The 20,642-nt window shown below is 45.1% G+C and overlaps 1 protein-coding gene across 1 annotated transcript in view; it reads left to right on the top strand.

Moving 5' to 3' along the window:
• Window positions 1-20,642, top strand: part of LOC137436231 (leucine-rich repeat and fibronectin type-III domain-containing protein 4-like) — a 462,955-nt gene that overhangs the window by 127,619 nt on the left and 314,694 nt on the right. The gene's annotated exons all lie outside the window — the stretch shown is intronic.

Here is a 20,642-nt window from a genome sequence, read left to right on the forward strand (position 1 = left end):
TTTTATGGAATTAACTACGGGAACGCCCTTTGACCTTTATACAACAACAAATGCAGGAAGGAGGGTGACATTTTACAACAATTCATTACACAACAATAAAAAAAAAACATTCTCATATCCACAACTATATATATATATATATATATATATTTTTATATATATATATATATATATATATATATATATATATATATATATATATATATATATATATATATATACAGTGGAACCTTGACTTACGAGTTTAATTCGTTCCGTGACCGAGCTCGTAACTCAAATTGCTCGTATCTCAAATCAAATTTCCCCATTGAAATGCATTGAAATGCTATTAATCCGTTCCAGCCCGCCAAAAACCACACCAATTTTTTTTAAAATATACAGTATATATGAAAATATCTCGCGCTTTATATTTCACCTGTATGCAGCATACAAGTTGGCAGGATGGCCTGGACTGGAGGTACGCACACTTGACTCTAAAGTCTAAACTGTCCAGCCTGGGTTTGAATCCCGACCCAGCTATAACCTGTCATGGGTGAATCACAGGCAGGGTGATTCATCAATGGGTGTACCGCTAAACTGGGCGCCCCGTTTGCGTCCCATTAGTTGTTGGATGTTAAGGATCTCACCGTGTTTTCCACAAAGAGAAGGCGAGCTATCGCCGGCACTCTGAACAAGTTGTGGCCTGGCATGCTCTTCTCCCCTGCTGTTATATACGTCCTCCTCGGCACCTCGCTCATGTTTTTCGACGATTGCGTGTTTTATATCCAAGCACATCATCTTCTTCTTCTCAGTACCGTGTTTTCCACAAAGAGAAGGCGAGCTATCGCCGGCATTCTGAACAAGTTGTGGCCTGGCATGCTCTTCTCCTCTGCTGTTATATACGTCCTCCTCGGCACCTCGCTCATGTTTTTCGACGATTGCGTGTTTTATATCCAAGCACATCATCCTCTTCTTCTTCTCAGTACCGTGTTTTCCACAAAGAGAAGGCGAGCTATCGCCGGCATTCTGAACAAGTTGTGGCCAGGCATGCTCTTCTCCTCTGCTGTTATATACGTCCTCCTCGGCACCTCGCTCATGTTTTTCGACGATTGCGTGTTTTATATCCAAGCACAAGTTTTATATAAAACACGACGATTGCGTGTTTTATATCCAAGCACATCATCCTCTTCTTCTTCTCAGCACTGCACTTGCCACTCACTTTCTTAGGCCCCATGGTTAAAACTAAGAAATTTTCCAAAATAACCAAAATGCGAAAACAAAAATGCAGCGCTATACGACAGAGATACTGTACGTGCACGGCAAGATAACCACGTGACCGGAACCCACCTGGCGGCGTAAACTCAAAATAACCGAAATGCGAAAACTAAAATGCAGCGCTATACGACAGAGATACTGTACGTGCACGGCAAGATAACCACGTGACCGGAACCCACCTGGCGGCGTAAACTCAAAATAACCGAAATGCGAAAACTAAAATGCAGCGCTATACGACAGAGATACTGTACTTGAACGGCAAGATAACCACGTGACCGGGTGGCGAAAGCTCGTAACTCGGATCTCGGCTCGCATCTCAAAGCAATAAACCGCCCGAGCGACGGCTCGTATCTCGAAAAACTCGTAAGTTGGGGCACTCGTAAGTCAAGGTTCCACTGTATATATATATATATATATATATATATATATATATATATATATATATATATATATATATATATATATATATATATATATATTATGGTGGTCCTCAAATGTACACCAAAAAATAAAATTGGACTTTTTTCAGGTGCTTGTTGCTAAAATTGTTCCTTATTGTGAAAAAATGAAATGTGCCAAAGATGGTTTCTATACGACTTTATTTACTTCTGTCACACATGGGTTGAAAATTACAATGTTTCAGTATCGACACACAAAATTGTTTTTAATAAACTAACACTCAGATGTAATCCCAAATCAGTAAGAATGTATGACAATCATCATAAACACACAGAGTAAGGGTCCTCCAGACCATTGATTCCTCATTAATAAGTTCTGTGGTAAATTATTTCCTCCTTATCTTCTTTGCGTCGGGGAACTGATGGCGATGCCACTCAACAACTTGCAACAGGTACTGGTGCTGCTGTTTATCCTTTGTCAAGACTTGATTGTAGTCCTGTATTAATGCTACACCACATTCTGCAAAGTCGTTGACAGTGGCCATACCGCGCAAGACTTGCTGTGATGACTGAAATGATGGGTCATCGGCCCACTCATCAGGGTCCTTTTCTAGGAAGTCAGTATTGACTTTGAATGCAGTAAAAATTCGCAGTGAGGCAGAAGTAACAAAATCTGCAACAGTCTTGGCAGCGATGGCTTCTTTTGCTGTAAGATCCACATGTACCCGTGGTTGAGGATTCTCTTGGCATTCTTCTTTAAGAGCAGCTACTATCATTCGCTTGACATCAAGCTCAACACTATTGTCAAACAGAGCAAGTCCTGCCAGTTCTTCGCTGAGGTACCACAAGTGATTGGAAAGCTTTTTGCTGGTGGCTTTGGCAATCACTGAATCAGGATAGAAAATGAGTGCTTTTAAGAGAGCTAGGTCTCCAGCGGGAGCACCAATGGCAGATGGAGCGCTGAACCAGGCTTTGGTATGCACTGCTCCAACAAATGCTGTAAAACGCTTTATGCCAGTGAGTTCCATTGGGGTCAGTCGAAACTGATCACGGAACAAGTAGATCTTGATTCCATAAATCACACGGGCCATCCATCATGCCCGATGCATGGCTCCTGGCTGCATGAACCTGAATCCTCTTGGAGGACGCTCACCAAACAGAATAATAGTCAACTCAAGAAGTTCACGGTAGTCATCTCGTAGTTGGCCCAATTCCAGTTTCTGGATGCAGAATGAAACGACATCTTCTTTGCAACTTAAAAATACACCTGAAACTACAGAATCCAGGTCATCAGGCATCATTGGCTTAAACTTGCTTTGGTCAATGGAATTCCAGTTTGACTGGAAACGCTGGAAGACGGCTATCTCAGGTCCTTTTGATGGACCAAGAAATGGTTTGAATGCTGCCATTGCTGCCTCTACCACTAGTTCCAGAATGTGATGCCGGCATGCAAAGTGTAATAGTGGTCGTCCAAGCTTTTGCTGCAAAATAGTGCATGCACCAAGTGCTGAACCAGTGTTGCTGGCTGTCGTGTCAAAGCCCATACGTGCCACCATGTCTTGCAAATGCCATTCTTCGAGGCATTGCATAACAGCAGCAGCTGTTGCTAGTCCAGTTCCTGCTGGCAGCTTTGGCACACCCAGAAGCTTTCCAGTTCCTTGTGGGTCACTGACAATGACAGGAAGGCGATCAACTTTTTTAGTCCCATCGTCTGGAAGGAGCTTGCCATCCCAATGAACCACCAGACTTGTGTTTGGAGCATAGGATGCCTGGATGTCACCTGCAATTGTCTTCCGTTGGATCCGCCTGGGTTTCCTGATCGATATGCGGTTGATGGCCAACTCTGAAGGGTCGTGTCCCAGAGCAGAGGCTGCTGCTGACAAGATGTGAACAGCTGATCGATCGCTAACCTTGGTGCGGTCGAGAGCTGCTGTTAGGTCCGGTGTAACAATGCTACTTGCACGCTTTCGGCTCTGCCTCTTTGAAGCAGATAGAACAGCAGAGTCGTCATGATCACTGGCTTCAGCACTGCTGTCTGTTGATGATGCTAGCTCAAGAGTCTCCTCTCGGGCTGCTTGCTTCTCTTTTTCATGCTGCTCTCTTTCAGTCAACACCTTGTCGCGTTGATGTGTCCGCTCCTCTTTTCCTGCTAGCACCTTGTCAACACCAACCATAAAGCCCCGTCGACCTGGCTCCCGTTGTGCCTTAAGGAATTCACGGTCCTCTGGTATTTTGATCAGATCAAGGACATCAACATGAGCAATGTCAAATAAGTCACGTAGACCGGTTTGAAACTGCTCTTCTTTCTTTATCAGAGGGACAGATCGCCGGCTCTTTCCTTTCAGGATGGATCTGTATTGTTCTACTTTTCTCTCTAGTTTTGCAATGATATTCCGCTCATCTGCAGTGGGGATCCGTGCTTTCTCCCAGATGCATAATGTCTCACGAACAACAGTTGTTGCGGCACTGCTTATGTCCAATTTCTCAGCATGATGTAGCTTAAAGTATCGCTGCAGAATCTCTTGCCAAGATGGGAGCCGAGTTTCTGGTAGTTTTTCAATATGGCAGCCTATCAGCCACACATGGTTCTTTTTTCTGGTTGCTCTTCTTGAAGTACTTGCACTCGCCATCATAACTGAAACAAACCGAAATAATTTCTGTATAGTGCTGATTAGCAGATTAGCAGGGGCCATGTGACAGTAGTAAAAGTTTTCAAAATGAAATGAAATTTTACCCAATTTGTTCTCTCTACAGGTGTAATAAAAAAAATGGAAAAGCACTTTAGAAAAGTTAATGTTTACATTTGAGGACCACCCTAATATATATATATATATATATATATATATATATATATATATATATATATATATATATATATATATATATATATATGTACACACGAGGTGTGTTCAAAAAGTATCCGACCTTTGTTCATAAAAAATACTCGTATCCAGATACAACAAACTTACACTAATCTCCTTCAAAGTAGTCCCCTTGGGCTGCCACACACTTCTCCCAACAGTTCTGCCACTGTCGGAAGCAGCGCTGGAACGCCTCTTTTGGGATGGCGCGCAGCTGGTCCGTCACATTCCGCATGATGTCTTCTCTGGACTGAAATCTGGTCCCTTTCAGGGGCATTTTCAGCTTGGAGAAAAGCCAGAAGTCACACGGAGCCATGTCGGGAGAGTAGGGAGTCTGACGAAGCACAGGTGTGTTGTGTTTGGCCAAGAAACTCTGTATCAAATGTGAAGAATGGGCGGGTGCATTATCGTGATGGAGCTGCCAATTGCCCGCTGCCCACAGGTCCGGCCGTTTGCGTCGCACAGCGTCACGAAGGCGACGCAGAACCTCTTGGTAATACTCCTTGGTGATGGTTGTGCCGTGTGGTGCGTACTCGTGATGAACCACGCCACTGGAGTCGAAGAAGACGGTCAGCATGACTTTGACATTGCTGCGGACCTGCCTTGCTTTTTTTGGCCTCGGGGATGTTGGATGCTTCCATTGTGATGACTGTAAACCCTGATGCTTCCATTGTCGTACCCATAAACCCAGGACTCATCGCCAGTGATCACTGTGTTGAGGAAGCTGGGATCGCTGTTCACAGTCTCCAGCATGTCCTGTGCGATCTCCAAACGGAGTTGCTTCTGCTCAATCGTTAGCAGCTTTGGTACGAACTTCGCTGAGATTCTCCTGAAGCCCAAATCCTCCTTCATAATGGAATGAACGGATCCAATGCTGACGCCCACCTCGTCTGCAAGTTCTCTGATCGTGATTCGACGATCCTGCATCACCAGGGTCCTCAATTGGTCAATGACGATCTCATTTCGGGATGTTGAGGGCCTACCCGAACGTGCTTCACTCTCCACTGATGTGCGGGCATCTTTGAAGCAGTTGTACCACTCCTTTATCTGTGTGGTGCTCATTGCTTCGTCCCGAAGGCCTGTTGAATCTTGCGGATCGTTTCCACTTGGGAATCGCCAAGCTTTACACAAAATTTGATGCAGTAGCGTTGTTCAAGTTTTTCGATCATTTTGTCAAAAACGAAAATCCGACGGTGCTCACTTACACTTCCTCACTCATCGGCGGTCTGCCGTCGAATGACAGCTTCTGCAGGTGGGAAAAAATTCACGCGTGCGCATTAGGATCGCCTACATACGTGCACCAATCAACGCCTCCCTAGCTTCATTTGTTTACGCACGACAAATTAAGGTCGCATACTTTTTGAACACACCTCGTATATAGATAGATATATATATATATAAAAGTGAAATGTCCGTGTGTTTGTTCATTTGTGAACCGACTCCTCTGAGCTTCCAAGGTTAATCGGCACAAAACTTTATAGGATAACATCTTTTACCACCCTGCACCTAAGTAGGGGTTTTAAAACAGTTATTTTCTCACAATGCATAAACTAAAACCATCCGAGCCTCCACCTGTCGCCATGATCTCCGAGGGTCGATCCACATATACAAATCTTTATAAAAGCCAAATTTTTTATCTATTTCAATACGGATATCGATATAATGTTTGATGGTGAGCTCTAATCATCAAATATGTGAGAAACAACTCTTAATTAAGACGTTACCATGATTGGTAAGTTTGCCAGAGAAGGAGTCACGTGACCTAAAAATGCGCTAATTATTGAAAAACAGAAAATAGTACAAACACAACCTATGCGTCGTTTTAAAGGTAACTTTACTGCTCATCTAATAATAAAAAATCTTTATTGTCCCATATTCAGGGAAATGATTATTTTTATTCAGGGAAACAACATCACTCTCAAGTGTGAAAAATAGTTTGAAGAAAAAAAGGTTACCTCTTAGCTAACTTTAGTAAATATACACCTCCAATTATACACCCTCCAAATATACACTCAATTATACATCCTACAGTTTAAAACAAGTGATGTTGATCCGTAAAACCTATATAGTTGTTTAGAGAATGCATTACAATTGTCCAACAACAAAATAGATTTATAATATCTCATTTAATTAAGAGGTCATGTGAGCGTGAGACATCGTGGGTCCGTGGGTAACCTTGGCAACCATTATTTTTTTTCGATTTTCAAATGGTTTCTGGTCACTATTACAGAAATCTTCAATCGCAGGTGAGATATATTTCATTTCTTACGATATTATCGATATCGCCGACCTCTTAACGATGTCTTATCCATTCTAAAATTACATACGGTTATGGTATCTAACGCTGGGAGGTGGGGTTTGGAGTGGGTGGGGGTGGGGGTTTGGAGCACGGAGTTATAAATAGAATCTGGAGAGCCAATTAAGCCTCTCTTTTGAAGCAGCCGGAAGTAATGGGATGGCCATCTTGGAGGGCCGATTGTCAGCTGCTTCAAACTCTTTGACACAGACAGCTCTGCATAAGTCTCACAGTACTACATACTACATACAGTACTACATACAACAACAACACACAACATGCATTTTAAAGGCCATTTTCCCTGCTAGAGCGGGGGTTAGCCTTGCGGTCCCCATGACAATCTTCTCCATTTTGCCCTATTTTCTGCATCTCTCCTTGTTAACCCCCTTGCCTGCATTTCTTCTTCCACCACCTTTAGCCAAGTCTTTCCAGGTCTTCCCCGTCATCTACTTCCTTCTACATTAATTTCCATCACTCTTCTCAACCAGTCACTTTCATCCTTCCTCAACACATGACCAAACCATCTCAACCTTTTCCTCTTCACAGCATCAATCACAGGCTCTATTACCATCATCTTTCGCAATTCATCATTTGTCTTCCTCTCTCTCAACGATACTCCGCACATCCATCGAACCATTCGCATTTCCACACTTTCCAACCTTTGTTGCTGCTCTACGTTCATTAATCATGTATCCCTCCCATAAATCATAACACTTCTCACACATGCAGCATACACCTTTCCCTTCAGCTTCAACGACACTCCCCTCCTCATCAGCACACCACTCAGTTCCCGAAACTTCTTCCATGCACATCTCACTCGAGCAACCGTTGCCGAGTCTGATCCACCTTCTCCATTCAGCATGTCTCCGAGGTAGCAAAATGTTTTCACACCTTCCAGCTTCATGCCGTCTCCAAGATCCAACTCAACATTTCCTCCATCTGCAGCTCCCTCTGTGCACACCTTACATTTGAATGTAGCTGCCACACTGGTTAATGACCCTCTCAGACCACTACATTTTTGATGAACCCACTCAGCGCACATTGTACATTGAATGGAGTTCACTCCGACACCCTTCTTACACACAGCACAGGGCCACTTCCCAGTTCTTTCCACCTCACCACATGCTTTACCACTTGCCATCACCTTTGTCTTTCCAATATTCACCTTCAGACCTTTTGTCTCCATACATTCCTTCCACTTGTTCATCTTTTCCTTCAGTCCATCCATACTTTCTGCAATCAACACCAGATCATCTGCATACAACAACTCCCACGGTAAACCCCCCTTTACGTTCTGAGTCAGCACCTCCATCACAGCTACAAATAGTAGTGGACTTAGTACCGACCCCTGATGCACTCCCACCTTCACTTCAAACTCACCACTGTTCCGTCCTTCGTCCTTACAGCTGTGCGCACTCTCTTGTACATTGCCATCACTACTCTGATCAACCATTCCTCCACTCCTAACTTCCTCAATGCCCATGTCAATACTTTGCGTGGAACCCTATCGAATGCTTTCTCCAGATCAACACACCCAAGAAACAACTTCTTCCTCTTCTCCATGTACTTCTCCTGCAACTGCCTCACAATGAAAAGCGCACCTGTCGTTCCTCTTCCTGGCATAAATCCAAACTGCATTTCGTCGATCTTCACTTTATTCCTTATCCTCCTCTCCAACACCCTTTCCAATACCTTCATTCCATGCTCCAATAACTTTATCGCTCGGTACGAGCCACACTCCAGAGGGTCACCTTTCCCCTTGTATAGAGGGACAAGGGTACTCAGTTTCCAATCCACTGGAATGCGGCCCTCTTTCACCACCAGATTACAGATCTCTGTCATTCTCTTCACACCCCAACTTCCTGCTGCCTTCAACATATCTCCCACAACTCCCGTCGGCCCTCCCGCTTTTATACTCTTCATTGCTTTTATTGCTTCCTCAACTTCCTTCTCAGTTATCTTCTCTGCCAGTCCTAAAACGGGGTTACTCTCTATGTTGCCATCCCATTCATTCTCTGTATTCAACAGCATTTCCATATATCTTTTCCATCTTCCTTTAATTCCATCTGGGTCGACAACGATTTGTCCCACTTCATCCTTCAAGCAACTCACCCCCATCACATCACACCTCTCTTTCGCTATCTGCTTTGCAATCCTGAATACTGCTCTCTGACCCTCTTCTGAATCCAAGCGTTCTCCGAACATTTTCCTCCATGCCTCCTGCGCCTTTGCTACCTCTTTCTTTGCAGCCTTCTTGTCTGCCTTATAACTTTCATGCTCTGCTGTTTCTGCTCCCGTACCCTTCGCCTTCTGCCACTCCTTGAACTTCTTCCTCTTCTCGTCAATCCTCTTTCCAACTTCATCATCCCACCACCATGTTTCCGAGTGCCTCGGTGGTCCTTTTGTCCATCCACATACCTCACCAACGGCTCCCAACAGACTAGCTTTCATTGACATCCAACCACTTTCAAGCTCAACCACATCATCCTCGACCCTACTCAGCCTCTCTTTTAATGCCTCCCTTACTGTCACCTCTTTCAACCTCCACACCTTCATTCTCGGTTGGTACTTCACCCGCCGAGTTCTCCTCGCACCTTTCACCCTTATGTCGCAGACAACCAAGTGGTGCTGTGAAACAGCCTACTCCCCCGGGATCACCTTTGTGTCCCGGAGGTGCCCCCTATCTCGCCTATGCACCATCAGGTAGTCAATGGTTGTCGTCGACCCACCTGACGTGTATGTAACTAGCTTATTATCCTCTTTCTGGAACTGAGTATTACAAATCAACAAATCAGCTCCATCAGCAAACTCCAAAATCCTTTCACCTTCTCCATTTCTCACACCATATCCGTAGCCCCCATGAATTCCCTCAAAACCATCCATACTCCTTCCCACATGTCCATTTAGGTCTCCTCCTACCACAACATCTTCCTCATCTTTCACGTTTTCCATCAGCTTCTCTATCGCACACCAGAACTTGTCCTTCTCTTCATCGCTCCGACCAACCTGCGGAGCATATCCTGAGATGACGTTCACCAAGAGCTTTCCAATCATCATTTTCACCATCATCATTCATCAACCTATCACTCACTCTAGTCACACTCACCGCACTGTCTACAAACTCCTCAGAAAACAGGACACCAACACCATTCACGCCTTCCGGGCACCCTTGCCACATAAACTTGTATTTCTGTCCCTGCCTACCCTTCACCATTCTCACACCACTTCCCTTCCATTTCGTCTCTTGCACACAACATATGTCCACTCTTCTTCTGACCAATACTTCCACCACTTCTCCTGATCTCCCTGTCATTGTCCCTACATTCCATGACATTTACATTTACATTCACAGTACTACATACAGTCATGTGAAAAAGTAAGTACACCCCATGTAAAGTTTTGACTTTTTCAACATATTTCAACATACAGCTATTTGATCTTCATTTCAACAATATTGATAGATAAAGGTGATATAATATAACAAATATCATGAAACATTTACATTTTGTAGTCCATTGTATAATTTAAATAAACATAAATGCAAATTTCGCATGTGGAAAAAGTAAGTACACCCCTACATTTATCACTACTTCAAATACCTAAAATTAGAATCAGGTGCACCAGCTCAGGTGCAAATGATTAGAACATCGTCAGAGAGGATCTTGGAGGAACCTGTCTTATTTAAACCTCAGACATTCATTCATTCATTCATTCATTCATTCATTTGTTGTTGAAGTGTGCGGCCTCACCACACCTAGATCAAAACAGCTCTCTGAGGCCTTCAGAAAGAAGGTTATAGATGCCTACGAGTCTGGGAAGGGATTTAAAAAGATCTACAAATAATTTGAAATCAATCATTCGACTGTCCGGAAGATCATCTACAAGTGGAGAAGATTCCAAACAACTGCCAACTTGATCAGGCCAGGCCGCCCCAGCAAGTTCAGCCCGAGAGCAGACCGCAAGATGCTGAAAGAGGTCTCTAAGAACCCCAGAATGTCATCACGGGACTTACAGGTAGCTCTTGCCACTGTTGATGTCAAAGTGCTCGAGTCTACCATTAGAAAGAGGCTGCACAAATTTGATCTACATGGGAGGTGTGCCAGGAGGAAACCTTTGCTGTCCAAAAAGAACATCAGGGCAAGACTATAGTTTGCCAATGAACACCTAGGCAAAGACCAGCACTTCTGGAACAATGTGCTCTGGACAGATGAGTCAAAGGTAGAGCTATTTGGCCACAGTACCAGAAGACATGTTTGGCGAAAACCAAAGACAGCATTTGACCACAAGAACCTGATACCAACTGCAAAGCATGTTGGTGGAAATATTATGGTTTGGGGCAGCTTTGCTGCATCAGGGCCTGGGCAGCACACCATCATAGAATCCACTATGAATTTTTCATTGTACCAGAGGGTGCTCGAGGATAATGTGAGGCCATCTGTCGGAAAGTTGAAGCTCAACCGAAGGTGGACCTTGCAACATGACAATGACCCTAAACATACCAGTAAATCCACCAAGGAATGGCTGAAAAGAAAGAAATGGAGGGTTCTGGAATGGCCAAGTCAAAGCCTGGATCTAAATCCCATCGTGATGTTGTGGGGGGAGTTGAAACGAGCTGTGCATGCAAGAAACCCATCAAACATCGCACAGCTGAAAGAATTCTGCAAGGATGAGTGGGCAAAAATTTCTCCCAGTCGATGTCAGACTGGTAGACAGTTATAAGAAACGCCGACTTGAGGTTGTTTCTGCCAAAGGGGAAAATACCACCTATTAGAGCCAAGGGTGTACTTACTTTTTCCACATGCGAAATTTGCATTTATGTTTATTTAAATTATACAATGGACTACAAAATGTAAATGTTTCATGATATTTGTTATATTATATCACCTTTATCTCTCAATATTCTTGAAATGAAGATCAAATAGCTGTATGTTGAAATATATTGAAAAAGTCAAAACTTTACATGGGGTGTACTTACTTTTTCACTTGACTGTATAGTACATGGACGGCTGCATGGTACACCATGGTGCAGCATAGCACAACATATAGTATAGCGTGGTGCTGGTCAGTACTGCACAGTACATGGAGGGCTGCATGGCACACCATAGTGCAGCATAGCACAACATATAGTACAGCGTGGTGCTGGTCAGTACTGCACAGTGCATGGAGGGCTGCATGGCACACCATAGTGCAGCATAGCACAACATATAGTACAGCGTGGTGCTGGTCAGTACTGCACAGTGCATGGAGGGCTGCATGGCACACTACAGTGTACAGCTACAGTATAGCACAACAGCAGTATAGCACAACAGATAGTACAGCGTGGTGCTTGTCAGTACTGCACAGTGCATGGAGGGCTGCATGGCACACCATAGTGCAGCATAGCACGTGGTGCTGATTAGTGCAGCGTGTTGATGGTTTGTGTAGCATCGTGCAGGTTAGTACAGCGTGGTGCTGATTAGTGCAGCGTGTTGATGGTTAGTGTAGTGTGGTGCAGGTTGTGCAGTGTGTTGATGGTTAGTGTAGCGTGGTGCCGGTTAGTGTAGCGTTGTGCTGATTAGTGCAGTGTGCTGATGGTTCGTGCAGTGTGTTGATGGTTAGTGTAGCGTGGTGCCGGTTAGTGCAGCGTGATGCTGATTAGTGCAGCGTGTTAATGGTTAGTGTAGCGTGGTGCTAATTAGTGCAGCGTGCTGATGGTTAGTCCAGGACATCCCAATGTAAGACCCGGTTTGCACAGCACGCTTGGCTGCCGCTGCCACGTGCAAGGCGCCGCCATTTTCTTTGCCAACTGCCACACCCTTTTCAGCTTCCATTAACAACTGTCTCTGCATTTCGTCCTGGGTCATCAATTCTACCTTAGCTACCCCCACCGGTATTGGACCGCCTTGGCTGGCCCTGGTACGAATACAAATTTGGATTTTACTACTAAATTTCGGTCGCTCGTAATTTTCGAGTGCGTGAAGCGCACTCCAGGTCCAATCTCACTCCCGTGGAGGCGTGGGTTCGAATCCCACTCCTGACACCAAATGTTACGGTTTTCCGCTGCCCTTCCTACCCTTACCAAGGGGAGATTAAGCCCCTTGTTCTTTCTGGGCTGGCATAACCGAGACTTGAAACGCCCCTTCCGGGCAAACGCAAGGTAGGGTTTCGGGACCAGTCTCGCACGTACCTAAATACCTGCGCCGGCACGGAAGCGGGGAACCAAGCCTCGCACGAGCTACGTGTAATTTGGGTACACTGAGCGGATTGCGTACCACGTGGTCCGTGCAGTTACCGTTAATATTGGAACCCGATTAGAGCGGTTCTATTCGTACCACGCTTAGTCAATGATGGAAAACACGAGACAGTCGAATAAAGGAATAACAGGATTTAATTATTATTTACACAAGTATGTACAAGTCGGTAGAAAGCAGACACAGAGCAGAACTTAATCAGTGATACGCCAAAACCCAGACACGGGCCCGATCACACTCACAAAGGGTAAATGCAGGCAGGATGATGTTCACGCGCTGCCTTGGTCGTCCAGGAACGGCGGCGTCACCCGGCGTGGCTCTCCACGGTCCCAGCACGTCCCGCGATGAAGGCAAGCAGGTGGTGGGAGGGATCCTCGTAGCGTGTCTCTCAAACCAAGGGCAGATGAGGCAGGAGGGAAATGTACGCGTCTCTCATCGCGCCTGTGTGGTTCCACAGCGCGTTTAGTAACCAGCGCGCTATCACCCGCGTAACCCAATAGAGGCTCTGCCTCAAGCTCAACCGAGCGTCCACTTTGGTACGAGCGCTTATACTTAGTTCATGCGCGTCTTTTCTCCGAACTCGTAACTCTCATCAATACTCAGTCAAGCGCCTCCCTTCGCAGAACTGCAAGCTCACCTCTCCACAGAAGGACTCCTCCCGAGCTCATAACTCACCGAACTCAACTGCTCATGGGGGCTTTGCGCAACGGGTTATATGGACACGCCCTGAGCCCTCTCGAACGTTCCAACCACGCCCTGTGACGCATTTCCGCAGCCACTCCCTTTGAGCCCTGATTGGCGGCTCGCGCTTACCGTCAGCTTCTCTGCTGCCCTCATTTGGTCCCTGCTCGATTTGCCATGCCTGCCTCGTGTTAATTCGCGCCAAAAAGCCACAAAGGCAGCACAAGGAGGCATAAGGCGGCATAAGGCAATGGAGGCAATGAAAGGACCTACTCTCATTATTCTACTCAACGCAAAACTAACACAGGAAAAGGACTATGCTCACAAATACTAAGAGATAACTGAACTATCGCGAGGCTGCATGTTGTTGTGTGACTAAACTATGAGGGGGAAATTAACCTTTATTGTACAAAACTCAAAAACGCAACACTATGTACTTTGTATGACCTTTTAAGCCGGTTGGCCACGTGGTGCTGGCATAATCTTGTGGACATTAAACATCCCACATTGTGTTTTGAGGAACAGTTGGCAGGTTATTGAAGGCATCCTGAATAAATTACAAATCCCTGTCCTGACTGTCTTGCCAACCAACACTTGGCAAGCTTCGCCAGCATGCCTAAATGCCCTTCGTATGGGTTGAGGGAGGCATCGTGCTGCAACGGACTGAACGAGGCTGGTTTGACGGTGATGGATTTATATAAGAACTCGCGGTAGTGAAAGATCAGATGTTATTATACAAGGTAGACGGAGTGTCCATTTACATTTTGATCTATGAGATGAGCTAGTTGATAAGTTGATAGTTAGTTGATACAATCTTTACCTTGTCTTAAGCACCACCGATGCATCTGCCGAAAATGTCATCAACAACATCATCTTTCGAGTCTGTATCAATGTTTCCTTTTTATTCAACCATTTGGATGAACCCATCCTTCAGGTACCATTATCTGAGGTGCCAGTTAATTTCTTATCTTTAATAATGCTTCCGTTTGTGTAAAGCGTCTTGACATTGCAAATAATAGACTCTCTCTCCCTCTCCCTCTCCCTCTCTCTCTCCCTCTCCCTCTCCCTCTCCCTCTCCCTCTCCCTCTCTCTCTCTCTCTCCCTCTCCCTTTCTCTCTCATTATAATACATTGCTTTCTTTTTGAATACCTGGCTTATCCAAATAGATTGATATACACTTTGTTACGGATTCGGCCCTAATTATGGTTGTTATTGTTATCATTGTTGGTTCTAGATATGATGCTTATTGTGGCTTAAGGGAAAGGGTTATTGTGGTTAAAAGATTTAAAAGCGCTCCTGGTAAAATGTGGCCGGAAATCGGATCGTGACCCGGAAGGAAAGGGAGCGAAGAAGAAGAGGCGGGAGGAGATCGTGAAAAGACGTTTTTGGTTGAAGCTCCGGACCGAGCGGTCGAGCGTACAGTGCGAGTGAACCTTGCGTCCTTGAAAGGAAGTTCGTGTGATAGGAGATATCGCCGGAGAGCTGTGGAGCCTGCGTAGTCGGGTATCCTCATTGAAGTTCCGGAGTATCCTTGCCTCAAAGCCCCAGTTCGAGTGAAAACCGTCCGCCATTTTCGCCACGCGCGCAACCTGCAGTGAACAGGTTTTTGTCGCGTCGGCCGGGCATTATTCCCCGGTGGGTTGCCGGGGACGGCTGTGCAAAAAAGTGGCTTTTGAGGATTATACGGAGACTCGCTGATTGAACCGCAAACGTGTACATCGGAGCGCGTCTTTGGGAGGTTTCCCATTCCACCGCTATTGTGCTGGGTGTTGGACCACGTGACCTGTGGGTTGCTTCGATCGTCCACGCCTCAATTGATTGTGATCGGACATTGATCCAACGATCGCTGGAGCGAATCGACCTCGCCTTTGAGGGGTACAGAGACATTGGGGGAGTACTGTGAGTTTGGGTTAAAGGACGAGATAAGGTGGTACCATCTTAAAAATAGTGATTGTCAGGCGAATTGTTATTATTATTTGTGTCGTGATTCCGATGTGATTTATAATATATTATTGTTTGTTCATAACCCTTGGTGTGGTTTCATTATTGATTTGATTGATTTCAACCAAGGATAACATATCTTTCTGCCGGGGACCCTCTTGGGGTTCGGAGGTTTACCGAGACCAGAGGATAGGGGAGCACCCCGTAACAACTTGGAAAAGGCAGTTTTAACTTTAATAATTGTATTTCTGAAGAACCATGACTTTTGCTTACATTTTCTTATGGAATCGAGCCTGGTGTTGGCTTAGCGGTTAGGGTGCCGGCTTGGGATCCCAGGATCCTGGGTTTGAATCCCGGTTGATTGCTGAATTGACGCCAGGGCGGTTGACTCACCCTGCTCATCCTTCCGAGGTCAGCAAATGGAGTACCAGTTCACTGGTCATTCCCTGTGTCGCAAGAGGTGACAAACAGGGTTGCCGGCAGGAAGGGCTTCCGGCCATAAAACATTGCTTCAAAAAGGGGGCCACGGTGCCCAAAAAAGGCCAACACCCACCCTGCGGGGAAAATGGCCTCCAAGTGTGGTTCTTATAGTTATATATATCTTTTTATACAGTATATAACTATATATATATATATATATATATATATATATATATATATATATATATATATATATATATATATATACATATTATATACATATTATATATATATATATATATATATATATATATATATATATATATAAATATAACTTACCTTATGGAATCTTACGGAATATATGCCAAGAGAGACATTTGTCTGTCTTTGTGTGTGCCTCTGTCACCATTTTTCTCTGTTTTGGTCAAACTTTCAGAGGCTCATCAGTGAGTGCTCGAGAGTCTTTTCGGGTTAAAAAAAAAATGTAAAAAAAATTCGAGTTTTGTTTAATATCGCAAAGCCTTTGTAGCTTTGTCAAAACTAATATTAAATGATCCCCGACGCCATTCCTTAATGAGTGTAGGGAAGAAGTGTTTTAGGCCCCCACAAAAAAATCGAAAAAAAAAAATTTGATTTCTTAACAATGCCAACTGGATGAGAACAGCACCGGGCAACAACGAATACCCCTGTTAGTTTCTAATGAAATAGTAATTAGTAACAACAGTTCACCTTTTAACTTTAATTCAGATGATTCCACATCCTTTAATCAGCCAAAATGATTTCCCCATTTCCCCCAAAGTCCTTCTCAGACTTAGATAACCATTCTATACATTTGTGTATTGAACATCATTTCTTCTGTGTATGTGTAAGCACCTCTATTAACCTTAGCCAACTTGCTCAAATTTTTGTGAAAAATAAGGCCATTTTAAGTACTCAACAAGACAAGCTGATATGTATCATTTACAACAAACACGAACTTCCTTAGAAAACAAATTTTTTTATACTGGACTCAAATTATGCAATGCACTTGAAGTGAGCCTGAGGCAAACTAATGGTGTAAATAGCTTTAAACATAAATTCAAAGTTTATTATTGGAGAAGGTTATAATAAATTGAATTGATATAACTAGGGCATGCCCGTACTATATCTATATCTAAAATTATATCCCCCCCCCTCTATTTACATGAAATGGTTTGGTCCAAAGCGAACGGCTTGCGAGTACGGTGACAATCCCCCCCCTCTATTTACATGCAATGGTTTGGTCCAAAGCGAACGGCTTCCGGAGTTTGGTAAAGAAATCGCCATCGCGTGCACAAACGCGCAGGAAAGCGAATGAATCGCAAATTCGGTTTTATTAGTTTTAAAACATAGTTTAACGCCAACATAGTTTGCAAACGTGAAATAAATGAATACGCTCTCAAATGTGCCATCCGAGGCAGAGTGTGCCCGCCACGTTCGGCACACGCGATCGTTCGCTGCTCTCTGATTGGTTGAATCGTTTTTTGGACATAGCTCGGTAAGTAATTGTCCGATTAATATGAAACCTTGAAAAGGCACATCCTCGGGTCCCCAGCAATATACCTGGCAAGTTAAAAGTATATCGGACCCGTGGTTGTCGAGAAACAGCGGTCACAGACAAACGTACAGACAGAGATTACTGGAATTATAGATAGACTAGGGCATGCCCGTACTATATCTATATCTAAAATTATATCCCCCCCCTCTATTTACATGAAATGGTTTGGTCCAAAGCGAACGGCTTGCGAGTGGTGACAATCCCCCCCCCTCTATTTACATGCAATGGTTTGGTCCAAAGCGAACGGCTTCCGGAGTTTGGTAAAGAAATCGCCATCGCGTGCACAAACGCGCAGGAAAGCGAATGAATCGCAAATTCGGTTTTATTAGTTTTAAAACATAGTTTAACGCCAACATAGTTTGCAAACGTGAAATAAATGAATACGCTCTCAAATGTGCCATCCGAGGCAGAGTGTGCCCGCCACGTTCGGCACACGCGATCGTTCGCTGCTCTCTGATTGGTTGAATCGTTTTTTGGACATAGCTCGGTAAGTAATTGTCCGATTAATATGAAACCTTGAAAAGGCACATCCTCGGGTCCCCAGCAATATACCTGGCAAGTTAAAAGTATATCGGACCCGTGGTTGTCGAGAAACAGCGGTCACAGACAAACAGACGTACAAACGTACAGACAGAGATTACTGGAATTATAGATAGATAATCACTGATAATAAATGATTCATGAGTGATTTTGAGATGTTAACATAAGGAACTGCATTCTATCTGATTCCTCCATCCTTCACCCCTATTCCTCCCTTCTTCACCCATATTCCACCCTCCTTCACCCATATTCCACCCTCCTCCACCCCTATTCCTCCCTCCATCACCCCTATTCCTCCCTTCTTCACCCCTATTCCTCCCTCCATCACCCCTATTCCTCCCTCCTTCACCCCTATTCCTCCCTTCTTCACCCATATTCCACCCTCCTTCACCCATATTCCACCCTCCTCCACCCCTATTCCTCCCTCCATCACCCATATTCCACCCTCCTTCGCCCCTATTCCTCCCTCCTCCACCCCTATTCCTCCCTCCATCACCCCTATTCCTCCCTCCTTCGCCCCTATTCCTTCCTCCTTCACCCCATTCCTCCCTCCTTCGCCCATATTCCCCCCTCCTTCACCCATATTCCTCCCTCCTTCACCCCCATTCCTCCCTCCTTCACCCCCATTCCTCCCTCCTTCGCCCTTATTCCTCCCTCCATCACCCCTATTCCTCCCTCCATCACCCCTATTCCTCCATTCTTCACCCATATTCCACCCTCCTTCACCCATATTCCACCCTCCTCCACCCCTATTCCTCCCTCCATCACCCATATTCCACCCTCCTTCGCCCCTATTCCTCCCTCCTCCACCCCTATTCCTCCCTCCATCACCCCTATTCCTCCCTCCTTCGCCCCTATTCCTTCCTCCTTCACCCCATTCCTCCCTCCTTCACCCATATTCCCCCCTCCTTCACCCATATTCCTCCCTCCTTCACCCCCATTCCTCCCTCCTTCACCCCCATTCCTCCCTCCTTCGCCCTTATTCCACCCTCTTTCACCCCTATTCCTCCCTCCTCCACCCCTATTCCTCCCTCCATCACCCCTATTCCTCCCTCCTTTGCCCCTATTCCTTCCTCCTTCACCCCATTCCTCCCTCCTTCACCCATATTCCCCCTCCTTCACCCATATTCCTCCCTCCTTCACCCCATTCCTCCCTCCTCACCCATATTCCTCCCTCCTTCACCCCATTCCTCCCTCCTTCACCAATATTCCACCGTCCAGATGAAAAGGAACATTCCTCCCTCCTTCACCCCTATTCCATCCTCCTTCGCCCTTATTCCATCCTCCTTCACCCATATTCCCTCCTCCTTCACCCATCTTCCTCCCTCCTTCACCCCCATTCCTCCCTCCTTCACCCCCATTCCTTCCTCCTTCGCCCTTATTCCATCCTCCTTCGCCCTTATTCCGCCCTCCTTCACCCATATTCCCCCCTCCTTCACCCATATTCCTCCCTCCTTCACCCATATTCCCCCCTCCTTCACCCATCTTCCTCCCTCCTTCACCCCCATTCCTTCCTCCTTCGCCCTTATTCCATCCTCCTTCGCCCTTATTCCGCCCTCCTTCACCCCATTCCTCCCTCCTTCACCCATATTCCCCCTCCTTCACCCATATTCCTCCCTCCTTCACCCCATTCCTCCCTCCTTCACCCATATTCCTCCCTCCTTCACCCCATTCCTCCCTCCTTCACCAATATTCCACCGTCCAGATGAAAAGGAACATTCCTCCCTCCTTCACCCCTATTCCATCCTCCTTCGCCCTTATTCCATCCTCCTTCACCCATATTCCCCCCTCCTTCACCCATCTTCCTCCCTCCTTCACCCCCATTTCTCCCTCCTTCACCCCCATTCCTCCCTCCTTCGCCCTTATTCCATCCTCCTTCGCCCTTATTCCACCCTCCACCCCCATTCTCCTATTTATGTTTATTTCTATTTTAGCTTTCTTCGTCTTGGCTTCTATCTGCCCAACTCTTGTTATTCTCAATATAGTTATCTTGTTTTACAATATTCTCCTTGATTCTGTCTCTTTTTACTTACCATCTTATTACTATTTTAAGGTCAAAAGATCAAAGGTCAACTCAAGGTCAAACTTCTAAAATCATCAATTTTCATCCTATTAACTTGAAAATTAAACAGCAATTACATAGTGTATGGCTGATTTGGGAAACCAGCTATTTAAAGGCAAAAGTTCAAAGGTCAACTCAAGGTCAAACTTCTAATATCAATTTTCATCTGAAAATTCATCTATTTTCATCCTATTGACCCAAGCTTTGATTTAGATCTTCAATTTTACTCTTAATGAAATGGACAATTTGATGTATCCATGACAACCTTTTTTTGGGGACGGGGTGGGGGGCGGGTGGACTTTGCAAGTATCATGCTCAGCATGATGTCTTCTTATTATTATTTTTTCTTCATATTTTTATTTATTTTAATCCCAATACATTGT

Source organism: Myxine glutinosa, chromosome 11 (genome assembly GCF_964187855.1).
Source record: "Myxine glutinosa chromosome 11, kmMyxGlut1.1, whole genome shotgun sequence".
Classification (NCBI taxonomy): Eukaryota; Metazoa; Chordata; class Myxini; order Myxiniformes; family Myxinidae; genus Myxine; species Myxine glutinosa.